The 16,305-nt window shown below is 41.5% G+C and overlaps 1 protein-coding gene across 1 annotated transcript in view; it reads right to left on the bottom strand.

Moving 5' to 3' along the window:
- Positions 1–16,305, bottom strand: part of LOC136886042 (alpha-tocopherol transfer protein) — a 106,735-nt gene that overhangs the window by 33,441 nt on the left and 56,989 nt on the right. The window lies entirely within an intron of this gene.

Genomic DNA, 16,305 nt, shown 5'->3' on the forward strand with positions numbered 1-16,305 from the left:
GCCTCGTCAAATATTAATGAACTTTTGGGTCAACCTGTATACTCTACATAAAAATATTGAGTCAAAATACAGTACCGGTACTCAAATAGATAATATCGACAATCTATTTCGACAGCTATTTTCATTCTTGTTTTACAGGAAGAAGTCATGGAATGTTTTTGTTAATCTTTTTTATATGCCTTCGTCATGCAAGGTGACTTTTTTCGAGTTTACTTTCAGCAAGTAGCACACACGAACGGCTAGAAATGAGGTGCGGTTATTTTCTTAAGGACGGTTGCTTTTAGCGGATAGACGGTTCCGTTTCCTTCCACTAGGATGCGCATTGTATAATGATCCGCACCTGCACGCACGACTCTTTGGAGTCTATATTGGTGTTCTGTGGTCTGTTTCGTTGCTATGTTTTTTGATTTCTCATTTTCTTTAGTATTGTTTTTCTTTCAGTAACAGATTACTATCTATTCCCGTTATATTCCAAGTTAGGGTCACGCAGCCAGTCTGAAGATTTAGGTTACAGGTACTTTACTAAAAAAATAACAGGGTAAGCTAAGCGAATCATTTTAACATCAGAAACAGAAATTCTGCGAATGACTATTTTGTCTGCTGTCTTTGGTTGGCAACACGTATAAGCGTATAACCTCAAAGTGCGTGGAGAATCAAAATTTCTAAACCGTACTGTATTTGAACCTCTAGTGAGAGTGAAATATGTGACCTACTTCAAAATTATTAATGTAATTAAGACATTACTACCATGAAAAGGACAATTTTAGTAGATGTCTTGACCTATAATATAATTTTGTGTGACTATTCTAGCCGAGTGCAGCCCTTGTAAGGCAGACCCTCCGATGAAGGTGGGCGGCATCTGCCATGTGTAGGTAACTGCGTGTTATTGTGGTGGAGGATAGTGTGTGTGGTGTAAGAGTTGCAGGGATGTTGGGGACAGGACAAACACCCAGCCCCCGGGCCATTGGAATTAACCAATGAAGGTTAAAATTCCCGACCCGGCCGGGAATCGAACCCGGGACTCTCTGAACCGAAGGTCAGTATGCTGACCATTCAGCGAACGAGTTGGACGTTTTGAACTTATTTTGATGTAATAAAACTAATAATGTGTGTCTTAAGATTGCAGTAGGCCTATACTTAAAACGCTTTTGTTTTATGCTCACTGTTTATGTACAGGTTAATATTAGGTAAACTGTGTGCGTGTCCAACATTTGTACCTTTTCTGTACGGGATCGAGTATGCAGCGAGATAAATATTCAAAGCGTGTTTTACGACCGGATGTCTTAACGCCAAACTCAGGAATTAATGAGATTAGATGCATGACGTTAAATAGTAGGCAAACTAAAATCGAAAAATTTTCTTTATCCGTTTGTCTATTACAGCATCATCTCTTTCGCTGTTTTTTCTAACGTCGTTCCGACACCCACGGGTCTTATGGCGACGACGGCAGAATAACGCCCTTTGTCTCCCCTGCCTGTCGTAAGAGGCGACTAAAAGGGCCCCAAGGTCTCTTAACTTGGGAACGTGGGTTGTCCACGGGTCCTCAGCTGAGTCCTAGCATTGCTTCCACTTGTGCCAAGCTCCTCACTTTCAAACACCCACGGTATCCCCTGCCTGTCGTAACAGGCGACTAAAAGGGGCCCCAGGGGCTCTGAACTTTGGAGCGTGGGTTGGCGACCACGGGGGTCCTCAGCTGAGTCCTGGCATTGCTTCCACTTGTGCCAGGCTCCTCACTTTCATCTATCCTATCTGACCTCACTTGGTCAACTCTTGTTCTTTTCCGACTCCGACGCTATTAGGTTTGCGAAGGCTAGGGAGTCTTTCATTTTCACGCCCTTCGTGGCCCTTGTCTTTCTTTGACCGATATCTTCATTTTTTGAAGTGTCGATCCCTTCCATTTTTACCTCTGATTAGTGTTATATAGAGGATGGTTGCCCAGTTGTACTTCCTCTTAAAATAATAACCACCACCACCACCAATCCGTAGAGTTCATTAACCCTCCCCCAGTAAATAAAGCGGAGTTAATTGATATAAACATTCTCAAATAAGCGATGTCATCTGTGATGGAACCAGCTGTTGCAAAAACAACTAACAGACTGTCACCGAATTCGACAACCTTCACTTTGATGAGAGCCGTAAAAACCTTTAATTTACCTGCTTACAATGACTATCGCAACTATTCCCTGCCGTGCGCAGTTCGATGCTGTAGCTGCAGAATGCTGCATTTCCTTCACACAGTGTTCAATGACCTTGTTGTCGGTAACGTTGCTTTGAGCGCTTTAGAATGTAGGACTTCTGTTACAGCTAAGCAAATAAGTATCTGATGTTTATGTGACTGGAGTCATTAAACTCAAGTGTTAAGTGTTTTCTGTCACACTTCCAGAGTGTAATACATTCCTAGACGAGTAAACAGGAAGGGGGCAGTCGCCGCTACCTAGATACATACTGCTATTCTAGGTAGGCAATTGTATCGTAATTGTCTACGTGAACTGAGACAGGTTTGTAAGGGACATGAACTTTACTTGTCGGGTTGAGAGATGAATGACACTGTGCTACACGAACAAATGTGATTGGCTGATTACAGTGGGACACCACGGCTAGTAAATTATCTCAAAAGTGAAGTCATGTTTGATTCACATGCTCATTCAGCTGATCGAAGTTGTTAGCAACAGTTCTGTATCCTCTTACTATAGTTCACGTAGAAACGAGACATTTTGGAGAAACAATGACTTCTTCCCTACTTTTAAGGAAACTAAGTTTCCAAATAATTCTGCGATGTGCACTGATGCATTAATCACCAACGAAACGAAGAGGTCCTCATAAGTCGGAACTTACGGCAAAATACAAGATATACTACGTAATTCTATCGTTGATATATCCAGCGCTAGTCCAATAAGGGTTTTAAACAACTGACGAAACAACGAACATCCGCTTATTATAAAGAAACTCCCAGTATGTTCAACCCGGGAACGTTGCTAGGGATTCCAGGGCCAAGTGCATTGTTCTCGCCGACCGGTAGGCTGCTTCCTTCTTACACAACCACCCAATCTTTGTATAGGCCTATATCTTATAAAAATTCAGCCTACGTATGTTTGTGATAGCAAAACTCTAAAAGTAATCGGTCGATTAACTTGAAATTTTGACACAACGTTGCATTCAAATAAGAGCGTGTTTAGGGAGCGTTTTGAACGAAATCGGATTGGTAGTTTTTTATAATGAGTAATTTTATGGAATTAATTTAATTACAAAACCGCATCAAGATGAGATCGACCATAATGGGCAGATTGTCGCTAGGCAACAACGACAATCATTATAGCCCGGTAAGAATTGCTGTATATAGAAGGATAGGAACACGCCGCCATGTTTTATGAAGTACCTTTCTTGCGAGGAGGTTCATGTAATTAAGCAACTCATTGCCTGTTATTGTGTATTTGAATAAATGTGGCCTGTGCTCGCAAAACACTAAGTACCGTAGTCGTTGTTCATCTGTGTTTTCGCCAGCAATGGTACGAGTTGTATGAGTTGAATCGAGAAGAGCAGCACAATAGTCTCAACAACGCCAAGAACAATTAGGTCAACAGCGATGACATCTGCAGTTGCAATATCTGAATGATCGGGCTTCATATCACTAAATTGCTTTTTCATACGAACCGGATATCAATGCAATAATTCATGCAAATTCGTTCAAATCGGAAAAATTGACAAGTTTTGTCCTCACTGCATCACAACGAAATTTAAAGGAGAAACCCTGGGAACGTGCTGCGCGAGCGGAAAAGTGAATGTACCTGAACTTGAGCAGCCAAAAAAAGCCACTGAAAAGTTTGTTAAAATGAATGTTAAAAGTATGGTTCGAAACAGTTCCTCAAAAACATAAATTACAATTCCTGTTTTCAGATGACTTCATTCGGCGCTAATGTTATAGTAGTGCACTTTATAGCGACATTTAAAATTCAGGGACAAATTTACCACAGATCATTAGTCTTTTGCTTCCTTTTCCCAGCAATAATCATACATTTCTCCAAACCTATTTCATCGGAGATGAAAATGACCAATTGAACTGAACAGATCTCTACTGGAATCAGATAGCATATTATTGTTGATTCGTTGCAAAAAATTTACATGACAATCTAAGTCTGATGATCAAAAGTGCGATTGATCTCATGTTTGCTAGAATATATTTATTTACTTAGCCAGTCATTTCATATCAGACTAAGGCACAGCGAAGTGCGGACGGGTTTAGCTAGTTAAATATAAATCAATATAAAACAATTGCATGCAGGCAAAATGCAGTTTTAATTTTAGCCTACTGACTGATCGTCATTTCGAAGGAAGTAGGAATGAAGGTTTATCCATGATTTACTGTTTTCCGCGTAGCGGAGAAAATGTACGGGTGGGAAGGTCTTCTCCTCTGATTAGTGGAGAGAGAGGATGCTTTCCTAGTTATACTCCCTTCAAACAATCACCACCGTTATATTCCGCTATACTATCTCACGTGTAACATACGCTAGTCATACGCTAAATGAGTGTTTCACACCCATGTATCTTCCCTGCATGGATCGAGGTCGGCCTTTCACTGCCACATACTGGAATGATGCTGAGGACTCTTCTCTCGATTCTTTCACCTTCCTCCAAAGCAGTGGTATTCGAAGTGCGGTCGTCTCAAGGAGTACGCAAATTTATCGTAGCTTCGAACTGTTTTGAGTGAGGAGGTCAGAAATGAGTTCATTTTCAAAAGAAAAAAGTTTTGATTTAGTGCTTTTGCCTACCACTACTTAGTCCCCTTTCCGAACTATTCGTTAAATAATTACTTACGCTACATTTCTCTTGTTTATTTTCTTTGTTTTGCAATCCACTCATTCAGTTTTTCAATAGCATTGTATATAGTACAACAGTAACTGTTGTATTAATAATTATACTCGTGTAATCGTTGCTATGCCTTTGCTGGCAGGACCTAGTGTTTACAGTGCACTATGTCTTCTGGTCTATGCTACAGCAATTTTGTTACTTTCATAGATCTGTCTCAGTCTCATCCTTGGCTTTGACAATATGAAAGTGACTGAGGTATGAGCGATGCTAGTAATGCCAATCCTTATGCAGCCAGTCCCTGCTATGAATGGCGTGAAAATGTTGCTCATAGGGTCGGTTGGTGTATGCATTTCAGTGAGCTTGGCAGACTGGTATGTAATAGCAACTCTGGCTCGGTGAAGAAAGCAACGGGAAACTGCCTCGCTCCTCATTTCCCTAGTACGCCTCTTCAGTGATGCCTAGGCCATCTATGACAGCTGATGGCAGAGCTGTTGAGGATCCCACCAGCGGCATCGCTGACGGACTGAACATTGCTAGGCTATGGAATCCTCGTAATTCCACTTACGAGTAAACCATGTTCCTCCATCTGCCTTGTGAAGGCTCGCCCCGCTGCCTGAGAAGGGAACAGACTATTTCAATGGTCGAAAAGTTGGGCTAACATTAAACAATGAAAATGCCAGAAACAGTTCTTGGGCCATTGCTGACCGCTCAGTTTTGGACTACATCTGTACAATGCTGGGCTGAATGGCTCAGACAGTTGAGGCGCTGGCCTTTTGACACAAACTTGGCAGGTTCGATCCTGGTTCAGTCCGGTGGTATTTGAAGGTGCTCAGATACGTCAGCTTCGTGTCGGTAGATTTACTGGTACTTAAAAGAACTGCGGGACAAAATCACGGCACCTCGGCGTCTCCGAAAACCGTAAAAGTAGTTAGTGGGACGTAAAGCAAACAACATTATTATTACTTCTGTAAACACCGAGCGAGTTGGGCGTGCGGTTAGAGGCGCGCGGCTGTGAGCTTGCATCCGGGAGGTAGTGGGTTCGATCCCACTGTCGGCAGCCCTGAAGATGGTTTTCCGTTGTTTCCCATTTTCACACCAGGCAAATGCTGGGGCTGTACTTTAATTAAGGTTACGGCCGCTTCCTTCCAACTCCTTGGCCTTTCATATCCCATCGTCGCCACAAGATCTGTCTGTGTCGGTGCGACGTAAAGCAACTAAGAAAAAATCTTCTGTAAACTTTACTCCGAAGGAGTTACGAGGTTTCTTTTGCCCAGTGACGATTATAGACATTAAATTATTATTGGGAACATGGTGGTGTAGCGGTTTAGCTGCTTGCCTGTCATCCCGGTGACCGTGGTTGATTCCTGGTGTTGCTGGGGTGAGATTTTCAGTTGAAAATCCTGTGGTGTCTGGAAGAAAATGTGACCTTCAATCCCCGGCCGCAACTCATGCCTCAGTGTGTGCAGAAATCTTGAGCAAGCATAATTTGTGAAAGATGATGCTTGTTTAAAGAGGCTTATCATCTAGGTCATCGGCCCCGAACCTTCCAGCACCTTTATTTGCAACAGTGTGCTTTAATTCCTTCTCACATATAATAAGCAAATGGGACCTATTTGGGAGAATGGCATATAGAAATTGAGACGACCAGAACAAGATTTATACAAAACATCAGGAAAAATAGCGCATGCTTTCAGAAAAAGAAGATTGTTTTGTCACCTGTTCAGAATGGACAAAGAAAAACAAAACACTGTACAAATTTAAAAAAAATCTAAACCAGCATTTTTCAAACAAGCCGAAGATAATTTGGAAGTTCTCAACATTAAAAAAAAGCACAAAGAGAAATGAAGTTATGAAAGCAACATTTGGTTGTAAATTTCTAGAGAAAGCTAAGAAGAAATCAGGCTGTAAATGGACGGAAGAATAAAACACCGAGAAAGGATGAAGAAAAATCCATCCATCCATCCATCCATCCATCCATTGTCTTGTCTTCCCAAAATTTCTTAATCCTTTTTCGGTGTTTTCTTTCTTCCATCGATTTACTGCCCGATTTCTTTTTGGCTTTTCTGGAAATTTACCATCAAATATTGTCTTCCTATTGTTTTTCTTTTCATTCTTCATTCGTTTACACTCCAGGGTTGGTTTTTCCTCTCTGACTCAATTTGCTTTACGTCGCACCGACACAGGTTTTATGGCGATGATGGGAAGGAAGCGGCCGTGGCCTTAAGGTACAGCCCCAGCTTTTGCCTGGTGTGAAAATGGGAAACCACGGAAAACCATCTTCATGGCTGCCGACAGTGGGGTTCGAACGCACCATCTCCCGGATGCAAGCTCACAGCTGTGCGGTCTTAACAGCACGGCCAACTCGTCCGGTCCCTCTGATTCAGCGAGGGATCCCACTTCTACCGCCTAAAGGGCAGTGTCCTGGAGTGTGAGACTTTGGGTCAGGGGATACAACTAGAAAGGACGACTAGTACCTCGCCCAGGCGGCCTCACCTGCTATGCTGAATAGGGGCCTTGTGAGGGGATGGGAAAGTAGGAACGGATTGACGAGGGCCGTGGCCATAAGTTAGGCACCATCCGAGGCTGAGTGGACCCGGTTCCAGCTCTCTTACCACTTTTCAAATTTCGAGGCAGAGCCGGGAATCTAACCATCGCCTCCGGGGTTGGCAGCTAATCACGCTAGCTACAACACCACAGAGGCAGACTTCCTATTGTTTTTATACTTGGAATTTGTTCTTTTTTAATGTTTAGTACTTCCAAATCTTCTTGGCTTCTTTGAAAAATGCTGGTTTAGATTTTTAAATTTGTGTAAGTGTTCAAAAGTTTGTTTTGTTAATCTGTCTTTGTCCATTCTGAACAAGAGACCAAAGAATCTTAATCCTTTTTCTGAAAGCGTTTCCTATTTTTCTGATGTTTTGTATAAATCTTGTTCTGGTCTCAGTTTGTATATTAAACAAATCAATAAGTACATCAATAAATAAAGACAAATAATATAAATATAAAGGAATATAAATAAATTAGAGAAATGATATAAATCTCGTATTTTGCATGGCGTACCTATGTTCACTAATAGTAATTAGGAGTAGAGAATGAGGGTTGGGAAATGGTCAGAGGGAATGTCGAATGAGCTGCTCTTGTCAAACGTGTAACCAGGATGCATCTTTCTCTGACCAAGAGATACATAGCTTGTTGACATACATTTCTAAAGTGGACTATGAAAGGGGAAATAAAAGCAAATTCATGCTGGCCACTTGATGTTGGAATCCATGCCACTCGACTGAATAACAGTTCCTTCTTCAAGAATTGAGGTTATGAAATGATGACACGAAACTATTGCGTTATTATTACTACCATTTACAGTAGTCACGATTGTTTGTATATAATCCATTCTTATGAAAAGTTTATTCTAGTTAACGTTCTTTTAATATACCGCGTGAAATTAAAAATAAAATATAATATAAAATTCACCGCAAGAAATTCCGGAGACGAATTGGTGTTTTGACAGTTTATGATGATTGTGGATTCAGGCAATAGTCACTGACTACTCACTGAGGAGGTCAAGGTTCGAATTCTAGTGAACGCACGTGCGATTTTTAAATGGAAAAACAAACTTCGAATTCTTACATTTTTCCGCTATACGTAAAATATTAATTCTTCTTCTTCTTCTTCTTCTTCTTCTTCAGCCCTGTGGTGTAGGGATCGCGTGCCTGTCTCTTATTCCAAGGCCCAGGTTCGTTTCCCGCCCAATTCAAGGATTTTAATTCTGGTGTAAGGAGTAGAACTGGGTTCATTTGTTACAAGATTTTCTCAAACTCGTAGTTACAGGTAGAAAACGCACAGCGAGAAGATGTCGCTATCTGTCGTAAGAGGAGACAAGGGGGCCCTTAGCTTGAGTCCTGGCATTGCTTCCACTTGTGCTAGGCCCCTCACTTTCGTCTATTGCTTCCGACCTCCCTTGATCACCTGGGCAGCTGCTGGGCAATGGGGCCAACCTGTGGCCCAAAGCCCGGACGCTAGTGGACCCGAGCCGCACCCGGCAGTGATAAGGACTGATCCCCATAATATTGACAATGGCAAGGTAATGTTTATGATTGCATAACACATATTCCTAATTAACACAACCTTTGGAACTTTTCAGCATGTGCTATCTACAAAAAGTGAAGTTGTACATGTAGGCTCTCTTCTCCGCCTAAGCTATGTGTTTTTACCCTGATCCCGCGCCTCAACACCACCTTACTAACACAAACATCTGCCTCGTAGCATGTCTGACATGGAAACAGGCCGATACTGCCGTAGTATCATCTCTTACTCCTCCCTGCTACTGTATCTTTCTTCTTAGAACTAATAGCATGTCGGAGGCAATGTAGAATAGTGTCGAAGTTGGAGAGGCGTAGATGCAGCTGTAGCAACTCCCTCGAGATGAAATCCAACTCGTTACGAGTCTGCTGTATCCTCTACCAATAACGCCTTGCTTATACGACGATAGATCCTGATAGCTTTTGGTATGTTGAAGCCTATCTTCAGAACAACAAAATTTGGTAGTATATCATGGTCCCGGCATCTTCTTGCTCGTAATCTACTAAATTTAGACATCGCTCGAAAAATATCCTGCCCATAGAAATAATATAAGAAAAAAATGGTATTTTTTGACATATCTATAGAATGGATGATAGATTGACGAAACAGATATTCAAATACCTTTAAGAGAAAATGTTAACAAGCTAGATATAAAAGTTCAAGAAAGATTTAAAAAGAAATACAATATGAGAAGTGGAAACTGTGGAAAGAGGATTAAAAAAAAGGTTTTAATAACAGAAGGATTCCAGGGAAGAATGAAAATCCAAAATGGTCTGAGGAGAGAATAATAGAGCAGGGATTAAGAGATGCTGGAGAAAACTAAAGAGGAAGCAATAACGAAGGATGAATTGAAATAGACATGTGGTCGCTAGCAGGCCTCATCATGAAGAAGACTAAGTTAAAACAGAAAAATGACCTAAAAGTTAAAACACAAAAACTGACCAAAAATGACTGTATAAATACCCACTTCAGTGATCAGGGAGCCATGACCAAGATTTTTATAAAAGTTAGCAATTTGTACGATGCAAATGAAATGTCAACAAAATTCGGACCCTATTTATCAGCGCTGCAGATGCCTGGTCCTGGTGTGAGCGCATAGGCGATCTTGCATAACGAGCCGTCATAATAGTTCCAAGAACACACTGACGTGCAGCTAACTACAAATATTATCCCTCCCTGTCGTTAAACATTCCACTGGTTTAACAATTTCAGCGGAAAGTAACTGTTAGAATGTATTTTTACGGCTTACCACAGTAAAAACTATTTCCCGCTATTGTTCAACGTGTACATAGAGCATGCAATGAAATAATTCTCAGAAACCAGCCGGCAGTTGTTGTATGGTGAAGGGACAATCCTACAAAATAGGATGTTTCAAGGGGCCTAACATCTAGGGTTTTCGGTCTCTAATGCTATGAGGTAAAACGAAATGTAATAATAATAATAATAATAATAATAATAATAATAATAATAATAATAATAATAATAATAAACATTTTAAAACGTATCCACTCACCAGAATTTAAAACAAATGATACAAAATATATGAATTTATAATAATTAGTGGATCAATTCGTAATGCCTTATTTTCTCAAAATGATATAAAAGATAGATTAAAATAGAATAAGGCATTGCCTTTGAAGTAAAATTATATACATCATTCAAAGTGAAGTAGAGCCTCCGTGCTCAGGCGGCAGCGCGCCGGCTTCTCACTCCTGGGTTCTGTGGTTCAAATCCCGTTCACTCGTTGTGAGATTTGTGCTGGACAAAGCGAAGGCGGGACAGGTTTTTCTCCGGGTACTCCGGTTTTCCCTGTCATATTTTATTCCAGCAACACACTCCATCATTTCATTTCATCTGTGAGTAATTAATCATTGCTCCAGAGGAGTGCGACAGGCTCGAAGTCCTCATCTAGCGGCGAGGATAAGAATTGTACCGGCTGCCGAAGGTTGTCGCACTCTTCTGGGGCAATGATTAATGAGTGACAGATTAAATGAAATTAATAATAATAATAATAATAATGTTATTTGCTTTACGTCCCACTAACTACTTTTACGGTCTTCGGAGACGCCGAGGTGCCGGAATTTAATCCCGCAGGAGTTCTTTTACGTGCCAATAAATCTACCGACACGAGGCTGTCGTATTTAAACACCTTCAAATACCACCGGACTGAGCCAGGATAGAACCTGCCAAGTTGGGGTTAGAAGGCCAGCGCCTTAACCGTCTGAGCCACTCAGCCCGGCTGAAATGAAATTATACTGGAGTGTGTTGCTGGAATGAAAATCGGAGTACTCTGAGAAAAAAAAACCTGTCCCGCCTCCGCTTTGTCCAGCACAAATATCACATAGTTACCGGGATTTGAACCAAGCAAACCAGCGTTTTAAGGCCGGCGCGCTACCGCATGAGCCATGGAGGCTTCATTGTTCAAATTAAAAGTAAAAAACCAAGACTAAAACAGAGTCAATAGAATAAAGTTAGTTAAAAATAAAATAAAAACCAATAGAAAATAATTTTTATACACGATTAAATAAGCCAGTATCTTTCATAAAACGGATGACGAGATCTGGTGATTGCTCGTCATCTCGTAGGGTGAGGGAGATTATTCTCTGAAGTTTTGGACTACGGCGCAGATCGGACAGGTCCACGCACTCCGTAAGTATGTGTACCACGGTAAGATGACCGCCGTAAGTACACACACTAGGTTCTCCCTTCAGTAAGTAGCAGCGCATTGCTATACCGTGCCCGAACTGCATACGACATAACACCATCCATTGCTTCTCTCCGTTAAATCCGAAGCGAAGTTTTCCGTGCCTTCGTAGTTCCTTTTATAGTTCACAGCTTATTCAGGAGAGGAGCGGCCTGCCACTCCATCTCCCAAAGGGGCATAACCAAATGTCTCAGCTGAGAACGAATGCTACAAAACAATCAGTTTTGCGGATGACATTGCTTTGCTGGGAAATAATGAAGAGCTATAAGATGCACTACACCTTAAGGGCAACATGCTAAGACTAACTGAAATTTGAAGATAAACAGGAAAAGAAGGAACATCATGAAATGCTCGTGAGATGAACAGGTCGTACAAGTATGCCTAGCAGGAGAACAGCTAATGCAGGTTAAAGTTCTTTGAATCTCAACGTTAATGAAATGGCGTATGGCTTTCAGTGCCGGGAGTGTCAGAGGACAAGTTCGGCTTGCCTGGTGCAGGTCTTGATTTTACACCCGTAGGCTTATCACTCGCCCAAATATGAACGAAATGCCAATTTAACAATATGTGATGAACAAACATATTTCATTAATTATTATAAAAATCTCTTAAAAAAGTGCCCAGTGCTCACCGCACCTTCTTCTCAACCCAGAGGCTGATGAGCTCGCAGATTTCTTCTTTTAACGGCGAACCTCTTCGCCTCACCGCATTCTCTTCCTGCCTTAATTTCGTCCATGAATTCGTGCCTTGATCTTCCTCTCGCATTACGTCGTTCCATTTTCCCTTCAGCGAGGTTATTAACCATCTTGAATGTCGTAGTAGGAGACCAACCGTACCATTCCTCTTCTTCGCAATTATTTTAATCAGATTCTTCCTCTCGCCTACTACTTTCTCCCTTTCTCAGTCACTGTCCAAGGTATCTTTAACATCCTCACCAGCAACACCTCTTTCCTGCTGTTCTTGAAGTCAAAGTTTGAAACATAAGTGACGAAGCTCGAAACAAACTTTTGACAAATAGTTTTCTAGGTTCGAGCGACACCTTTCTTGATAAAACTTTTCTTCTTGAAGAAAACTTCGTGGCTTGGGCTGTTCTATTTGTACTTTTGCCGTCCGATATTATAGAGCTCCCTAGGTATTCGAAAGCACAGTCGAACCTCGATGTCTCGAACCATTACTCGAATTTTCAGTATCTTGAAGTAACAAATGCCCCGGCCGTTTGTCCAATTCTTCACGTGTATTTATTTCTCTATTACTCGAAATTCGGTTACACGACTCTCTCGAAGCAAACATTTCTTCCTTTGAAGCAGAAAATACTCTTAACACGAATTTCATGCAACATTAACTGTATTACGGCATTTATGGTTTGTGATGAACAGTTTACAAGTAAAGAAGAAAGTAGAAGAAACTATCTGGAGGCAAATAATTTGATGATGATGATGATGCTTGTTGCTTTAAGGGACCTAACATCTAGGTCATCTGCCTCTGATGGTACGAAATGAGACGAAATACAATGACAAAATAAAAATTCAAAATCCTCCACTGACCAGAATTCACAGCGTGAGGACGAAAAGTGAACGGATGGATATGAAGTTAAAAACAATCAGTGGAGCGGACCCGCAATGCCTCAGTCTCAGAAACTGACGGAAAACAATAGTAATACCAAGGGACTGCTTCTATAGCTCAATACTGAACCGATGGTCCTTGCAAGTTAAAGGGGTCCAAAGTATAGGTCATCGCATTCTTATAATGGTACTTATCGCTTGGAAAGTAGAACCATGGTATTTGACATGCTGCGGTACTAATCAAAAGTATCGTAGACTCGCGGTATTCCACACATTATGGTACTACTCACAGGTAATAAAATTCGCACATGTAATACAGACCTATGGTGTTTCACACATAGCGGCGCCATTTACAGGCAACACAAACCTATGGTGTTCATCACATAAGTGTACTAACCACAGGGACTCGTACTATCCCGTGATGTTCCTTATATAGTGGGTACTAATCATAGGCAAGCCACAACCCTGGTGTCGCTCATATAGTGCTACTAATCACAGGTACCGTAAAAACCTGACCGCACGGTGCTCCTGATTGCTACTAATCACAAACCTATTTCGTACGTAACATAGTGGTACTGCGCCCAAGTAATACCGACCCATGGTGTTCCCCGCGTGGTGGTACTAATCACAAGTAATTTCAGGATTCCAATCCAATCATCCCTTGGTCGCCCCTTTTAGTCGCCTCTTACGACAGGCAGGGGATACCGTGGGTGTATTCTTCGTCGGCGTCCCCCCACCCACAGGGGGTTGTGTGTTTGGTCCGCGAGAGGTATTTAGGTTCGCGGGGCAAAGAATTTGACCAAGAAAGTAGTGGAGGAAGAAAAGATCTAAATCTGGGCATTATTCACACAGAAATTAGAGATGACAAGCAAGGAAGCAAGACATTATTGTATGGTATCTTAAGAAAAAAGGAGATCAAGGAAACACCAGATTTGTGAAGGATGAAGGTGGCATAATATTAACAAAGCCAGAAGTAAGAAATAGATGGAGAGAGTATTTTTCAGAAGTTGCTGAACATGAGAACTGGTGACAGTAATTTAATGGACGACCAGGAATGGCAATTAGTTGATGAAGAAATGGATAAAGAAATAACAGTGAATGAAATTGAAATGGCAGTAAGAAAGATGAAGAATGGTAAAACTACTGGAATAGATGAAATTTCAGTGGAGGTCATAAAGGCAGCTGGAGCTGTAGGCCTGCAGTGGACATATCGGGTTCTCAGGAATGTCTGGGAGAATAAGAAGGTCCCTGAGGATTGGCAAAAAAGAATAATCATCCCAGTTTTCAAGAAAGGCGTTAAGAAAGTATTGAAGAACTACAGGGGAGTTACTCTGATATGCCATGTTGCTAAGATAATGGAGAGGATAGTGGAAAGTAGGATAAGGTTGAGGGTTGGAAATCAGATGCAGGAAAATCAGTTTGGTTTCAGAAGTGGAAGGTCAACAATAGAAACCATTTTCATTATGAGAAAACTAATGAAACGCAATGGGAGTACGGGAATGATATGGTGATGACATTCATTGATATTGAAAAGGATATGCCTGTCCCCAGGACTAAAGTTTGGGACAGTCTGGTGAAAAAAGGAATTTGACAGGGATTAATAAAAATGATCATGGCAATGTACAAGGAATGTTGTAGTTGCGTACAAACAAGTTGGCAGGACAAGTTGGTTCAAAATCACTAGTGGGCTGAGACTGGGAAGTGTTCTATCACCAATCCTGTTTACAATAGTAATTGAAGACACCATGAGAACAGCACAAGCAACATATGGAGGAAGAGAAATGAACATCATGTTATTTGCAGATGATATTGTGATTTGGGGAGAAGAGGACATGAAGGTTCAAGAAGAGTTGGATGTGGTGAATGGGAAGATCGAAGAATGTGGATTGAAAATAAGTGTAGAAAAGAGTAAAACTCTTGTTATGACTAGAAGGGAGAAAGAAGAGGAAGGTCAGATTAGTCTTGCAGACAAGCCCCTGGAAGTAGTGGAGACGTTCAAATACCTGGGGAGTGAATTGATGGAGAATGCTCGACTGGATGCTGAGATTAGTAAGAGGATTCAAGCCGGAAGCTGTTTATCATAGTATAAGAAACATATTATGGGACAAAGATGTGCCAATGGAAGCAAAGGCAACCATGTACAAGATGTACTACGTACGCATACAAGTTACGGAGCAGAAACTTGGACAGTAACAAAGACGGATGAGAGTCGAATACAAGGCAGCCGAATGAAGTTCTTGAGGAGTATGATACAGAAGAGTAGAAGAGACAAAATAAGGAATGAGAAAATCCGGGAAGAAATTGGAGTGGAAAAATGAATGATAGAAGAAGGCTGTACTCCTCCAAATGAGATAGATGATGATGAGAATGCTTGTTGTTTCAAGGGGTCTAACATCTAGGTCATCGGCCCGTAATGGTACGAAATGAGACGAAATGGAATGACAAATTGAAAGTCCAAAATCCTCCACTGACCAGAATTCAAAACGCGAGGACGAAGAATGAATGGATGGATAAGAATTTAAAACAATCAGTGGATCCGACCCGCAATTTCTCGCATTCAAAGAAAGTGACGTGAAATAATAGTATTACTGACCAAGGGACTGCGTCTATAGGATAATATTGAATCGATTATGCTTTTAGTTTAAAGGGGTACAAAATCCAAGTCATCGGCCCCTCATAATGGTACTTCGCTAGGAAAGTAGAGCCTTGGCAGCACTACCGGAACCGGGAGAGCTCCCTCCTTACTCCTCAGCCCACTACACAAATCTATCCAGAAAAAGTGTGCCGATAATACTATCCACAGGGACTCGCACTATCCCGTGGTGTTCCTCATATAGTGGGTACTAATCATAGGCAAGCCAGAACCATGGTGTCGCTCATATAGTGGTACTAATCACAGGTACTGTAAAACCCGGCAACGTACTCTTTGGCTACTAATCACAAACCTATTTGGTACCTAACATAGCGGTACTACGCGCAAGTAAACGCGACCCATGGTGTTCCCCGCGTGGTGGTACTAATCACAAGTAGTTTCATGGTTCTAATACAATCATCCCTTGGTCGCCTCTTACGACAGGCAGGGGATACCGTGGGTGCATTCTTCGTCTGCGTCCCCCACCCACAGTGGGTCCAAATGCGATAAAGGCTAAGTTAGGAATA

The sequence above is a fragment of the Anabrus simplex genome, chromosome X (genome assembly GCF_040414725.1).
Source record: "Anabrus simplex isolate iqAnaSimp1 chromosome X, ASM4041472v1, whole genome shotgun sequence".
In the NCBI taxonomy this organism is placed as follows: domain Eukaryota; kingdom Metazoa; phylum Arthropoda; class Insecta; order Orthoptera; family Tettigoniidae; genus Anabrus; species Anabrus simplex.